Genomic DNA, 14,528 nt, shown 5'->3' with positions numbered 1-14,528 from the left:
CAACCTCCTCCTCCCGGGTTCTAGCCATTCTCCTGCCTCAGCCTCCTGAGTAGCTGGGATTACAGGCATGCACCACCACACCCAGCTAATTTTTTTGTATTTTTAGTAGAGACAGGGTTTCTGCATGTTGGTCAGGCTGGTCTCAGACTCCGGACCTCAGGTGATCCACCCACCTCGGCTTCCCAAAATGCTGGGATTACAGGCGTGAGCCACCATGCCTGGCCTTATTAATTTATTTTTTGAGATGGAGTCTTGTTCTTGTCGCCCAGGCTGGAGTGCAATTGAATGATCTCTGCTCACTGCAACCTCCGTCTCCTGGGTTCAAGTGATTCTCCTGCCTCAGCCTCCTGAGTAGCTGGGATTACAGACATGCACCACCACACCTGGCTAATTTTTATACTTTCAGTGAGATAGGGTTTCACCACATTGGCCATGCTGGTCTTGAACACCTGACCTCAGGTGATCCTCCCACCTGGGCCTCCCAAAGTACTGGGATTACAGGTGTAAGCCACCATGCCCAGCCATGTTATGATATCTTTTTAAAAATAGATGAATATTCAATTTATTTATTTATTTATTGAGATGGAGTCTTGCTCTTGTTGCCCAGACTGGAGTGCAATGGAATAGTCTTGGCTCACTGCAACCTCCACCTCTCAGGTTCAATCAATTATCCTGCCTCAGCCTTCCAAGTAGCTGGGATTACAGGCACATGCCCCCACACCTGGCTAATTTTTGTCTTTTTGCTAGAGATGGGGTTTCACCATGTTGGCCAGGCTTGTCTTGAACTCCTGACCTCAAATGATCCACCTGCCTCGGCCTCCCAAAGTCCTGGAATTACAGGCATGAGTCACTGTGCCCGGTTGTGTCATGATATCTTTTTTAGATGGATGAATATTAAATTAAAAAAACAAAATGATCCATGTGCAAAAAGGAATTAAAGGGGGAAAAATCAATCCGAAAACAAACTATATAGAACAGCATACCCGTTTCATACTAACATGGTAAAAGCAGGGGCTTTGGGTAACTATGGTAAAAAATAAAAAAGTATGCTGTTTAATTAAGCATGCGAATAATTCTAAAGGCTAACCGTATCTTTTCTTCTAAAAAATGACTTCAGTTGAAGAACTTACGTAAAAAGTTCATCATGATTGAGTACCCACTGTGGGTGAAGCTCTACAAGGCTCTGGAGAAACAAATGACTAAACATGATGAACTGCCCTTCACATACTCATAATCTAGTGAGGGAGACAGACAGATAAACATATTACTGCCATACAATATGGTGGTCATGGTATTAGCAAGTTGTTTTTATTTATTATTATTATTATTTTGAGTTTTGCACTTGTCACCCAGGTTGGAGTGCAATGGTGCAGTCTTGGCTCACTGCAAACTCCGCCTCATGGGTTCAAGCGATTCTCCTTCGTCAGCCTCCTAAGTAGCTGGGATTATAGGCACATGCTACCACACCCAGCAAATTTTTGTGTTTTTAGTAGAGATGGGGTTTCACTATATTGGCCAGGCTGGTCTTGAACTGCTGACCTCAGGTGATCCATTGGCCTCAGCCTCCCAAAGTGCTGGGATTACAGTCATGAGCCACTGTGCTCAGCCGGTATTAGCAAGTTGTAAGAAAAGCGTTAAGGAACCGTTAATTATTCTTAGGACCTAGTAAGGAAAAGTCACCATGAAGACAACATTCTACTAGGACCTTAAAAGATAGATGTTCAGTAGACAAAGTAGGAAAGGCTATTCAAAGCAGAGAAAGAAATAGCAATGGCCAACTCACAGGCATAAACATAAGAGTTTTGGGAAATGCATGCATTTCAGTTTAGTTAGGTGGGGTTTGGGGTAGCCTCATTACCACTGGTTGGAGGTAGAAGTCCCAACTCTCCACTTGGCCTTGTCTGACATCATCCCACCTGAGAAGGGAAGAGCACCTCTTTGCCACCAGGTACAGGTGAAATTGCGTGTTTTACATGTGGTGGGCTGACAAAGATGAGGGGAAAGTATTAGGAGAGGGCCTTGTTACTGTTCATTGAGGGTGAAAGTCCAAGCTTCCCCCTCTGTCTTCTCTGACATGAACCCAGGAATGGAGAAAGGAAGTTGGGTGGTCTCATTAGAACCTGGCCTTTGTTGGTGGGGGTAGGGATTGGGTTGTAGTTTTTTTTCTGTGGTATTTATCTGGAGTAGAGATGTTACTATCTAAAAATGTTCTGTCTTGCAAAGCTGCTCCTTTCCCAGCCCTTTGACCAAACAGGGCAGGCTTTTCCTAGGACTTAAAAAAAAAAAAAATCTGTGCCCATTGGCATTTCTGGGTTGCCAGCTTCTCCAGTACCCAATCTGGGATATATAAAAGAAAATCCAGGGAACTCACCACCATGTATTCCTTGGGTCCCAGGTCCTTAGGTGGTCTGCCTTCTTGTCACCTTTCAGAGTCTTCTTATGTTTGTTTTATGTATGTTTTATATATAATGTTTTACATAGTGTCCAGGGTTCTTAGCTGTACCTAACAGAAGGAATAGGGAAAAGTAAATATACTCTATCTTTGTATAAGTGGTAGTCTAAGGTCAATTGATTTGTTACAAAGCTGCCAAAGCAATGCTCTGTGAAAGACACCATTAGAAGAATGAAACAGTGGGCTACGGACTGAAAGAAAAATATTTGCAGAACACTTATCAGACATAAGACTTGTATCCAACTCAGAAAACAACCCAATTTAAAAATGGGCAAAAGACACTTCACCAAAGAGAATATACAGATGGCCAATAAGCACAAGAAAATATACTGAACACGATTAGCCATTAGAAAAATGCAAAGTAAAATCATGATGTCAGAGCTGCGTGTAGAAGCGGTCTCCAGATTCTGAGACAGGAGAATCACTTGAGCCCAGGATTTCAAGGCTGTAGTGTGTCATGCATGTGCCTGTGAATAGTCACTGCACTCCAGCCTGGGCAATATGGTGAGATCCTGTCTCTTAAATCAAATGAAATCATGATACAATACTACTACACACCTAATAGGATGGCTGAAATAAAATACACTGACAACACCAATTCCTGGTGAGGATGCAGAGCAACTGGAACTCTGATACATGACTGATGCAAAATAGTATGGCCACTCTAGAAAACAGTTTGGCATTTTCTTATAAACTTACAGTTACTGTATGATTCAGCAATAACATTCATACACATTTTGCCTAGAGAAATGAAAAAGTTCACATAAAAACATACATGCGTGTTTAGAACAGCTCTGTTCATATTCAGCAAAAACTGGAAATAACCAGATGTCTTTCAGTGGGTGAATAAGCAAACTGTGGTACATTTATACAGTGGAATACTACTGAGCAATTTTAAAAAGTGCCAGGATACACACAAGAAGTTGGGTGAATCTCAAAGGCATTATTCTGAATTTTAAAAGCCAATATCCAAAGGTTACATACTATATGATTCCATTTACATGACATTCTCCAAAAGGTACAACTATCACAACAGCATACAGATCAATGGCCGCCAAGGGTTTGGAGTTGGGGGAGGGTGATGGAACTGTTCTGTATTTTTATTGTAATGGTAGTTACAAAAACTTGGTGTTAAAATTTATAGAACTGTGTTCCCCCCAAAACGGTGTTTTCCTTACTGCATTTTAATTAAATTTTAACATATTAATTTAAAAATTCTATACCATAAAAAGAAGCATGTGATGCTATATGTAATATTTCAGAATGTATTTACTGTTTTCATTTATATTGCCAAGAGTCATCCATATTGTTGCATGTTGCTGTGGTTCATTTATTTTAAGTGTTGTTTTTTCATTGTATGAATTTATCCATTTTTTCACCCATTCTCCCATTGATGAACATTTTGTTGTTTTTGTTCATGTGAACAGTTTGTTTGCTCTGAATAATCTTGTTCAAGCCTCCTATTGAAATTGTGAATTTCTCTAAGTCATATGAACCCAAGAGTGAAATTTTGGGGTCAACTTTTCTCCTAAAGTTAAATATTCATGTGTTCAACTTTAGGAGAAAATGCCAGGCCATTTTCACATGTTAGGCATAGTGTTTGACAATGTGAAAATGAGAATATGAGTGTTGAGTGGAAGCATGGAGACCAATCTTTGGGATGCTCTTACTGCACTCTGCCCTTTAGCCAAGAGACTCTGCCCAAATTTCCCTCTTTTTTGGAAGCCTTCCCTCCTCCCACACTAGCCACAGTCAGTTTTCCTCCTGTAGGTTCCCAAGGCACCTGTTTCATGCCACACTTTAGGTGACTATCTGACTGTATTGAGATAATCATTCCTTCTACCAGGTAGCGAGGTTCTAGAAAGCAGAGGCCAAGAGTCTTTGTATTCTCCATGCCTAGGACCTAGATGGACATAATAAATATTTCAGTAAACAAATGTTCTTCCTCAGATCTGTGCCCCCACTTTCCCAGTATCAGATAATGAACAAAATTTATTGTGTCTTTAATAATATAAAATATCTTTGCTGTTTCCATGGTAGTTGCCAATGTCAAAGCTCCTTGAAGGAAGGAACTACACCCCCTTTTTATTATCTCCAGCCTTTAATATAGTGCTTGGCAAATTGTAGATGCTTGAAAAGTGTATTGAATATGTATAATAAATTGAACCTTGCAGCATTTTAAGAGCATTTATTCACAGCCCACGGCCTGGGCGCATAGTGAGACTCCATCTCTACAAAAAATGTTTTTTAAAATGAGCTGGGTATGGTGTCATGCACCCATAGTCCCAGCTACTGGGGACTGAGGTAGGAGGATTGCTTGAGCCCAGGCATTTGAGGTTATATTGAGCCATGATCATGCCACTGCACACCAGCCTTGGCAACAAAGTCAGATCCTGTCTCAAAAACAAAAAAAAAGTGTTTATTCTGAATGTCAGTTACCATGGTCCAATCCTGGAGATACAATGTAAAAGATTTAGCTACCCTAATGACTGTAGAACATATTCATGCATATGGCTTAAAAAACAAAAATAAAACAATACTTGCATATCAAAGGGTGAGATTTTATTTATATTATATAAAATTCAAAAGCGGTTGAAAATAATCTATAGTGATAGAGGTCTGAATAGTAAATACCTTTGGGGAGTGACTGCTAGAGCATATGGGAGCCTACTAGGATGCTATAAATGTTCTGTGTTTTGACTTGGGTAGGGGTTATATGTATAGATATGCTGCATATGTAAAAGTTTATCAAGCTGTACATAAAAGATTTATGTGCTTTATATAGATTATACCTCAATAAAAGTAAAAATCGCTATAATGGTGGATTCATGGCATTATACATTTATCATAACCCATAGAATGGACAACACCAAGAGTGAACCCTAATGTAGGTGATGGACTTTCAGTGACTGATGATATGTCAATAAACTTTTATTGATTGTAGCAAACATACCACTTTGGTGCAGGATATTGATAGAGAGGTTGTGCATATATGGGGATGGAATATACATGACCTCAATTTTAATGCGAGCTTAAAATTTCTCTAAAATATAAGGTTGATTAATTTTTTAAAAAGTAAAAATTATAACAAGTGAGGCATGGTGGCTCATGCCTGTAATCCCAGCACTTTGGGAGGCTGAGGCAATAGGATCACCTGAGCCCAGGAATTAGAGACCAGCCTGGGCAACATGACAAAGCCCTGTCTCTACCAAAAAAAAATAATAATAATCTTAAAAATTACCCAGGTTTGGTGGCATACACCCATGGTCCCAGCTACTTAGGAAGTTGAGACAGAAGGATCACTTGAGCCCAGGAGGTGGAGGCTAAAATGAGACATCCGTGGTTGTGCCACTGCACTCCAGCCTTAAAAAAAAGAAAAAAGAAAAAGAAAACAAAAAGCCCACCTATACCAATTAGGCTTTGCTTTTCTTTACGTAACAGATGTTGAATGAATGAATGAAATGGCTTAAGAAACAATGGATTAGCTGGATGTGGTGATACGTGCCTCTACTTCTAGCTACTCGGGAGGCTACAGCAGGAGGATCGCCTGAGCCCAGGAGTTTGAGCTTACAGTGAGCTGCATTGTGTTTGGATGACAGAGTGAGACCCTGTCTCTTAAAAAAAAGAAAAGGAAAATATTGATTTGTTCTTCACTTTACTGAAAAGTTCTGAGGTAGTTTTGTCTTCAGGCATTACTGAATCTAGGGATTCAAACAGAGCCAGTCTTATTATCTCCTCATCTCTGAGCCCTGTCTTCTGTGTTTTGCTTTATACTTGGGTCCCGTCTATTGGCTTCCAGCAGCCCCAGGTTTACATCATTCACCCTGCTGACAGCCTCAGCAGAAAAGAGCACCTGCAGCACCTGCCATCTCATGAACAGTCTTACCAAAATCTCCTTTCTCTGTTGCTATGGGCCCTATCTGGGTCGTATGCCCATCCCTGAACTGTAGACAGGGACCTGTAATGCCCTGATTTGCCAGGTCTGAACCACATATTACTTTGGGGAGAGGGGAAGTGATGTGGGTAAAGTCAGTTATTCCCAAAAGACATGGAGGATATGTGAAGATGGGCTTGGTTTCCCTTAGGAAAATTAGGGTACTGCTGTCAGAGGAAGGTGAAAGAATGCTGCAGAGCAAAATCACAGTCGCTTACTGAAATACACCATGGCAATGTGTAATAAGAGTCACTCAAATGTTCATACCCTTCTATGGGGCTCAGAACACACTACCCCAAAATATGGCGTCTTGGCATATTGAATATTTAAGCTGAAGGAATTTGAGAAAATGACTGATGCAGGAAGATCTCTCTGACCTTCTCCCACCTTTTCCCCTGAAGCAGGTCCTAAGACCATCTTAGCACTTGTGAGAGGTGCTATCCCTAACATCCTTTTCTCCAAGATGGAGGGACACCAAGAAGAATCTGAACAAACAGGCCTTGCTAAGTTTCCCCCAGTTTATTACCCTTAGCTTGTGTCCCATTTGTCCTATGATATTTTTCCACGACTTTCCACTCTTCATCAAACCTAGCATGAAAATCCGTAGGTTTAACAATTTATTTGGGTCTTTATTCCTTATGATGGTTCCTATATCATGTAAAGCTTACTTTAAATAGATTTGGATACTTTTATTTTGTTAATCTGTCTTTTGTTACCAGGACTTTAGAACTGAGAAGGGTATAAGGAAAAGATATTTTTCCTCCACCGTACCGTTGTTATAGGTATTCCTGTTTATGGGAATAATCCCAAAGATGGAAAGGGTTATATTTACAGGTATTTTAATTTCAGTGCTATCAAAAACTTGAAGACAACCTAATTACCTTGCAATAGAAGAGTGTTTACCTATATCAAGCATCTACTCAGTACGTAGTCATTTTAAATGAACATTACAAATAATTGACATAAGAAAAATGCTTATGATAAGTGGAAAAGCATATGAATGTGAATATAAACAAAATGGAAAAAAACCATGTCCAAACAAGAACATATTTTGGTGGTGGAGCTATGGATTTTTTTCTTTTTTTCTATTTCCAAGTTTCCTTTTAGGTATTTATATTGTCATTATAATGCCATAATGTATTTTGTAAAACTATTTTATTAAGAATATTTCATTCTCTTAAATATGGAGTAGAGCCAAACTAAAGAAACTGTGATACTGGCTAAGGCTATAGAACCTCAGAGCTAGAAGAAACCTCAGAGATACTCCACTTTAATGGCCTCATCTTACATAAGAGACATCTGAGACCTAGAAAGGTGAAGTAATTTGTTCAAAGTCATACAGGAACCAGGAAGCAGGTCTCCTGATTTTCAGGCTAATATTTCTTCCACTGATTGAGCCAGTCAATTAAGACTTGGAATCTTGTGAGATTGCTTTCAGTCTTCCTTTTTTTTTTTTTTTTTTTTTGAGACAGAGTCTCACTCTGTCACCAGGCTGGAGTGCAGTGATTCGATCTCAGCTAATTGTAACCTCCAACTCCCGGGTTCAGTGATTCTCCTAAGTAGCTGGGACTACAGGCATGAGCCACCACGCCCAGCTAATTTTTGTATTTTTAGTTGTGATGGGTTTTCACCATGTTGGCCAGGATGGTCTTGATCTCTTGACCTTGTGATCTGCCTGCCTCAGCCTCCCAAAGTGCTGGGATTAGGTGTGAGCCATCATGACTAGCTGATATCCATTCTATCATTACTAATTCAGATTAAACCAGCTATTATTGCTTTTGTTGGGAAAGTGATGTTTTAGAAATAATATTTAAAACTAATGGCATGGCTTTTTAGGTCCTTCTTCTTAGCATGCTTGTACATCTTTCTTTATAAGCAATTTACTGAATAAATGCAGAGAAAGCCTACGTCTGACTAAATTAAGTGGATGTAAAGTCTCTTCACTTTTTAGGGTGTCAGCTTCCTCATTTATTCAAAGAATGAGCACCCGGCCCCATCCCATGCCAGGCCCTGGAGATATGTAGATGAGTAAGGAACAACCTTTAGGCCAGGCATGGTGGTTCACACCTATAATCCCAACACTTTGGCTGGCTGAGACAGGAGGATTGCTTGAGCTCAGAAGTTCCAAGACCAGCCTGGGCAATATAGTAAGACCCTGTCTCTACAAAAAAATCAAAAATCGAGGCCAGGCATGGTGGCTCATGCTTGTAATCCCAGCACTTTGGGAGGCCGAGGCGGGTGGATCACCTGAGGGCAGAAGTTCGAGACCAGCCTGGCCAACATGGTGAAACCCCATCTCTATTAATTAAAAAAAAAAAAAAAAAAACTAGCCAGGAATAGGGGCACATGCCTGTACTCCCAGCTACTCGGGAGGATGAGGCAAGAGAGTCTCTGGAACTTGGGAGGCAGAGGTTGCAGTGAGCCAAGATGGCACCACTGTACTCCAGCCTGGGCAACAAAGTGAGACTCTGTCTAAAAAATTAAAAAATAAAAAATTATCTGGGCATGGTGGCACACACCTGCATTCCTAGCTACCCAGGAGGCTGAGGCAGGAGGATCACTTGAGTCTGGAAGATCAAGGCTGCAGTGAGCTGTGATTGTACCATCGCATTCCAGCCTGGGTGCCAGAGCAAGATCCTGTCACTAAAAAAAAACTAAAAAGTTACAACCTTTATCCTCCTGGAGCTCATGGTTGAGTGAGAAAGATGGGATGGAAAGATAGACATGCAGATAGCTGTATACATTACAGAAGAAGGTAATAACAGGGGATGTTCATAAAGATGCTGTGCTATGAAAGTAGGGAAAAAAGGATTCCTTCCATCACAGAAGGCTTCATGGAAGAGGTGGCCTTTGGGCTAGACCTCATAAAGTACATAGCATTTCACCAGGCGGAGTAGTGAGGAGAGAGTACCAAAGATAGCAAGGCAGAGGAAATAGGAAAAGCAAAGACGTGAAGACATAAAACATGTACACATAGAATGGCAACCTTGAAAAACAAGATGAGGGATGTTAGACTCTTAGTGGTCCTCAGCTGGGAGTACTTGTCAGAATAACTTGCAGAGCTCTATCAAATTATAGAAGATTGTGATGTATATCCTTGAATAAAAACCTTAGATGGCCACTGAGATCTTGTCTATGCCCTAAAAGTTTCTGGATCTATGTTTACCATAGTACCACCAGACTTAGTAACACAAGTTATTACCATTTAATCCGTGTTGGAACCCAACTGGCAAAAACACTGCCTGTTGACACTGATGAATGGCTTGATCATTAGAAAACCAAAGGGGATTGCAAATGAAAATAGAAATAAAGACATAGTCTCACACACTGAGTTTTCCCCAGTTCATTTTTGGGGGAGTTGGGGAAAGCCCTTTTTTTAAAGGTTCACTCAAGTGCTAAGATGCCTCAGGTGAGGAGCTGATGATAATCAGTAATTATCCAAGGTGAAATCTGAGATGTTTTATAAAGATGGAAATAATAACCCTGTCAGAAATGGAAATCAGCTATCATGGGGTAGGGGGCTATAAATCCAAACATATCCAACTTGTCTTCACCTCAGAGAGTTTCCAGCTGTTGATGACGTTCTGCTGTGATTTGCCAGAGATGAAGTGCATTTTTAAAACTCTGCTCCAGCCAGCTAAATGAGAGGCTTGGAGGCATACTCTCTTTCAAGAAGTGTTGAACACTTGTGAAGTCTGCAGAGAAGTGGTAGAAGGTGTCCACCCTCTTGTCAGTTCCAATTAAGAGCTTTTCTTTGCAACCCCAGAGTTGATCATTATTTTCTAAGTGAGCTAATGGAAGATCAAGTCAGGTCTTTCTCGGGTTGAAAGGGCACTTGTTGAGATGCTATGGGCTTTAAACTTACCACTGTAAGGCCAGTAGTTCAAATTCAAGCCCTGCTAAAGGCAGAGGTAATAAAGGAACACACGCTTATAGAGAGCCCAGGGAGTACATGTGTCAAGAAATAATTATGGAAAGGAAATGGTCCAAATAATGCTTGTATGAGTATGTGCATACACACACAAACACACATGCTCACACATATCCTGTGCTGAAACATACAAGCCAATCATTGATAATGGCAGTTATCTCATCGATCATTAATTGATTGGAGACTCTTTGGAAGCAAGGACTGAGGCTTTTGAGCTCTGAATCCCCAGCAGTGTTGAATTGACTGGCCTGTTGAATTTGAGAAGACAGTAGTATGGGCATGTGGCAGTGTCTTCCTGCAGTCACACTAGACTGCCTACAGTGCCTCAAACAGGCCTTGCACCTTCACACCCTGCCCTGTGGCTCTACCCCTCTGATTATTCCTTTGCCTAGAACTCTGTTACCTCATCCCTTGCACCTTCTAGCATTTCAAAGTCTGTCAAAATCCTTCTTGTTCTTCATAATCTATCTCACTTTTTGTTCTTTTTTTTTTTTTGAGACAGAGTTTCACTCTTGTTGTCCAGGATGGAGTGCAATGGCACGATCTCGGCTCACCACAACCTCCACCTCCCAGGTTAAAATGATTCTCCTGCCTCAGCCTCCTGGGTAGCTGGAATTACAGTCATGTGCCACCATGTCTGGCTAATTTTGTATTTTTAGGAGAGACAGGGTTTCTCCATGTTGGTCAGGATGGTTTTGAACTCCTGACCTCAGGTGTTCTGCCCACTTTGACCTTCCAAAGTGCTGTGACTACAGGCATGAGCCACCACACCCGGCCCTCACTGTCTTTTGAAAATAATTATCCAAGCACAAGGGGGAGCAGGGAATGTTCTTGGAAGTCAGGGAAATCTAGATTTGAATCCCAATTCTACCTCTTTCAAGTTCTTACACAAATTACAGTACCTCTTTGTGCCTCAGTTTCTTCCAGGTGGGTTATGGGAAGATTTATTTATTTATTTAAGAGATGGGGTTTTGCTGTATTGCCCAGGTTGGTCTCAAACACTGAGCTCAAGCAATCTGCCCACCTCGGCCTCCCAAAGTGCTGGGATGACAAGTGTGAGTCACTGCACCCGGCCAGTTTTAGGGAAGATTTCATGTGATAAAATATGTAAACCACCTAGCTCAATGAATGGCACAGGATAGATTATCAGTGTATGATTGTTAGTCTTGTTCACCTTCCTCTGTAAAACCTCAGTGCTTAATAACTGTTAGTTTCCTCTGCCTATACATTCTTTAACATCCCTCTTAGGTTTCTTCCCCCTATTCCACCACCCCTTTATCAGCTATTGCCCCATTCTCTGTTCCATAATGCCTTGTTTGCACCTCTTTTCTAGCACTTATATGCTGACTTGTGCTATAACTCATTGTGTTACCCTCCCCCATAAGCTGAAAACACCTCAAGGCACTATCTCCAGCAACTAGTAGAGGAAGTGGTTTAGGACAGACATTCCGTAAATGGCTTTCTAATTGAAATATAACATTTAATCCAGCTTTCCAGAAGATAAGTGAGCATGTACCATGTCTTCTCCCAATAAAAGCTGAATGGTCTAAGCAGCAAAGAGGAAATTTCCATGCAATTAAGTGTTTCAGAGTTGATTGCTGTCCATCCAACCTGAGTAAGCAGAGCCTCAATTTCCAGATGTTTTTGTTTCTCCCACTTCAGCCTAGCCAAGCCAGAGGAGCATTCCCATAAGGGTTACCCAATATGTCTTTTTTGATTATCTGATTAGAGTGTGAAATACTTTCTTTGGAGTAAATGCACAAGAGTGAGGTTTTTCTCGGTTTTTGCAAGGGACAGAAGGTGAGGGAGTGAGGGAAAAATCGAAGCCAGAGGAAGATCTGTCATACCCCAGGAGATGAAAAGCACATAAAGCCAACACAACAGAAACTGTCCTGGGTCAAAACTTCAAAATGTGAGCCATAAATGACTCTACATTCTTGAACTGACCATAGGAGAAAAAAAAAAAAAAAAAAAACAGAAGCAAAAACAAAAGTTTCCTAGAAGCTGTTGTTTGCAGTGATACTTGTACCAGTAAAGAACCTAAAGCAAGCTAAACATTCAATCCAACTGAACAAATATTTTCTGAACTAGTAAATGCAGGGTACTGGAGTTATGGATATGTTGGTGAAGCTAAACTTCTAATCTTAGTCCATTGTTCTGTCTATTCCATTACTTTTCTTTTGGTTTTCTTTCTTTTTCTGTCTTCCTTTTCTTTCTTTCCACTGAAGAAGCCAATCCTAGCAGCCAAGCACACTCAGAAGCTGTAAAGGGGCTACAGAGGAGGAGCTGATGGAGACGTCTACAGAAGGCTGTGGATCCACTGCACATGTCTGGTGCTGGTTTGGACTACTATTGGTCAGCAGGGTCAGCAGTCAGGAAGAGCTGGATATGGAGTGGAGGAGAGTGAACCTGCTGGTGCCTTCTCAATTGTTGCTGTAAGGAACACCCATGACCTTCGGAGAGCAATGGCTGCCGATTCACTTCTGCCTCCCAGATCTCAAGCAACTGTCACGCTTAACTGACTTTAACCTAGAACCATACAGTTGCAGCTTAACCAAGCTGACACACATACATTTCCTCCATAACCATAAAGTGATTTCTGTCTTCTCCCAGTTTCCTACAGTGGAAAAAAATTGGACTTGTAAGTCTAACGGTACTGGTCTCTAATTCTGAGTGTGCACCTCTGTACTGTCTGATCTCAGGGAAATTACCATTTCTGTGTCTTAGTGAATCTGGAGCCCTTCCTCTGTGCTATCACAGTCCCCATGTGCTTCTTTCTGTTGTGTATAGATTGCATTTTATTCTCATTATCTATTTATATGTCCATTTCCTCCATTAGACCTTCAGCTCCAGGACAGGGGTCATATCTGATTCCTCTCCATATTTATGATGCCTAACAATGCCTGGCACAGAGTAGATACCCAGTAGATGTTTGCTGAGAAAATGAGTCCTTGAAACAGAGAAACTCATCAGACTATCAAGCTGGTAGTAGAACCCAGTAATAACATAGTAAGGCAGTGAGACCCATCTTTTTGCCTGTCACACTCTCAGCACCCTGTAAAATCAGGCCCCAGACACCCTCACCTCATCCACAGCTTATATCTTAAACCATTCACCGCATTTCACTTTTAAACCTGTTTTAATTATCCTGATTATTGACTCCTGGCCTTGACCTCTGCTTATGACCTGCTATCACCTCTTAGACCTTCAAATGTTCAGGCTTACGGCTATCTTACTTGAATTTTCATTTTACCTTCTGATTAAACTACTTTCACTTTCTTGGCATATTTCTCACTCCATACCTAGATTCTCAGGTCAGAGACTATGAAAGTCCCTCCCCTCAGGGTGTTCTTAAGCTGGTGAACAACAGACAAGGCACCCAGCAATTCCAGGATGGTGTAATGAGAGATCTGGTTGAAATAAGTTTAGGGTACCACGGAAGCATAGAAAGAATGAAGAGTGGGCCAGGCACAGTGGCTCACACCTGTAATCCCAGAACTTTGGGAGGTCGAGGGAACAGATCACAAGGTCAGGAGATCGAGACTATCCTGGCCAGCATGGTGAAACCCCATCTCTACTGAAATACAAAAAATTAGCTGGGCATGGTGGCGCATGCTTGTAGTCCCGGCTACTTAGGAGGCTGAGGCAGGAGAATAGCTTGAACCCAGGAGGCAGAGGTTGCAGTGAGCTGAGATCATGCCATTGCCCTCCAGCCTGGTGACAGAGTGAAACTCTGTCAAAGAAAAAAAAAAAAGGAACGAAGATCACCTAAATTTAGAAAGAGAAGGATAGTTTTCAAAAGAAGTGTGGATTGATCTGAGTAATGAGAAATTGCGTAGGAAAGTCCCAGGCAGAGAAAGGGAGAATGTGCATTGTAGACAGAGACCAGCAATGCAGAGCAATGAAGACAGGAGAGACCGGGGTATGGGCACCACAGGTGGGCTGGTGTGGTGAGAAGAGGATAAAAGTGCAGTTGAGAAGTGGAGGGAAATGAACAAATATCAGGGGATGGACAGGTTGAGTTCCAAGCTAAGGAGCTTAGACCTGACCCAGTAGGATAGAGGTTGTAAATTACCAGGATTTGGCCCACAGATGTGCTTTGTTCATCCCACATAATTCTTTTACGTTTGCTTTGCCAGTGTTTTAAAACTGGGTGATTTCTTTTCTTTCTTTCCTTTTTTTTTTTTTTTTTTTTTTTTTTTTTTTTTTTT

At 41.3% G+C, this 14,528-nt stretch overlaps 1 long non-coding RNA gene across 1 annotated transcript in view; it reads left to right on the top strand.

Moving 5' to 3' along the window:
* LOC119471949 overlaps positions 1-14,528 on the top strand; it is a 20,024-nt gene that overhangs the window by 3,713 nt on the left and 1,783 nt on the right. The window contains exon 2 of the long non-coding RNA XR_005201051.1: positions 12,546-12,958. This is a non-coding gene — a long non-coding RNA (uncharacterized LOC119471949). The remainder of the gene's footprint in view (positions 1-12,545; positions 12,959-14,528) is intronic.

Source organism: Cebus imitator, unplaced genomic scaffold (assembly GCF_001604975.1).
Source record: "Cebus imitator isolate Cc_AM_T3 unplaced genomic scaffold, Cebus_imitator-1.0 Scaffold79, whole genome shotgun sequence".
Taxonomy (NCBI): domain Eukaryota; kingdom Metazoa; phylum Chordata; class Mammalia; order Primates; family Cebidae; genus Cebus; species Cebus imitator.
Note: the sequence above shows the minus strand (reverse complement) of the source record. Positions and strands in the feature narration are given on the sequence as shown.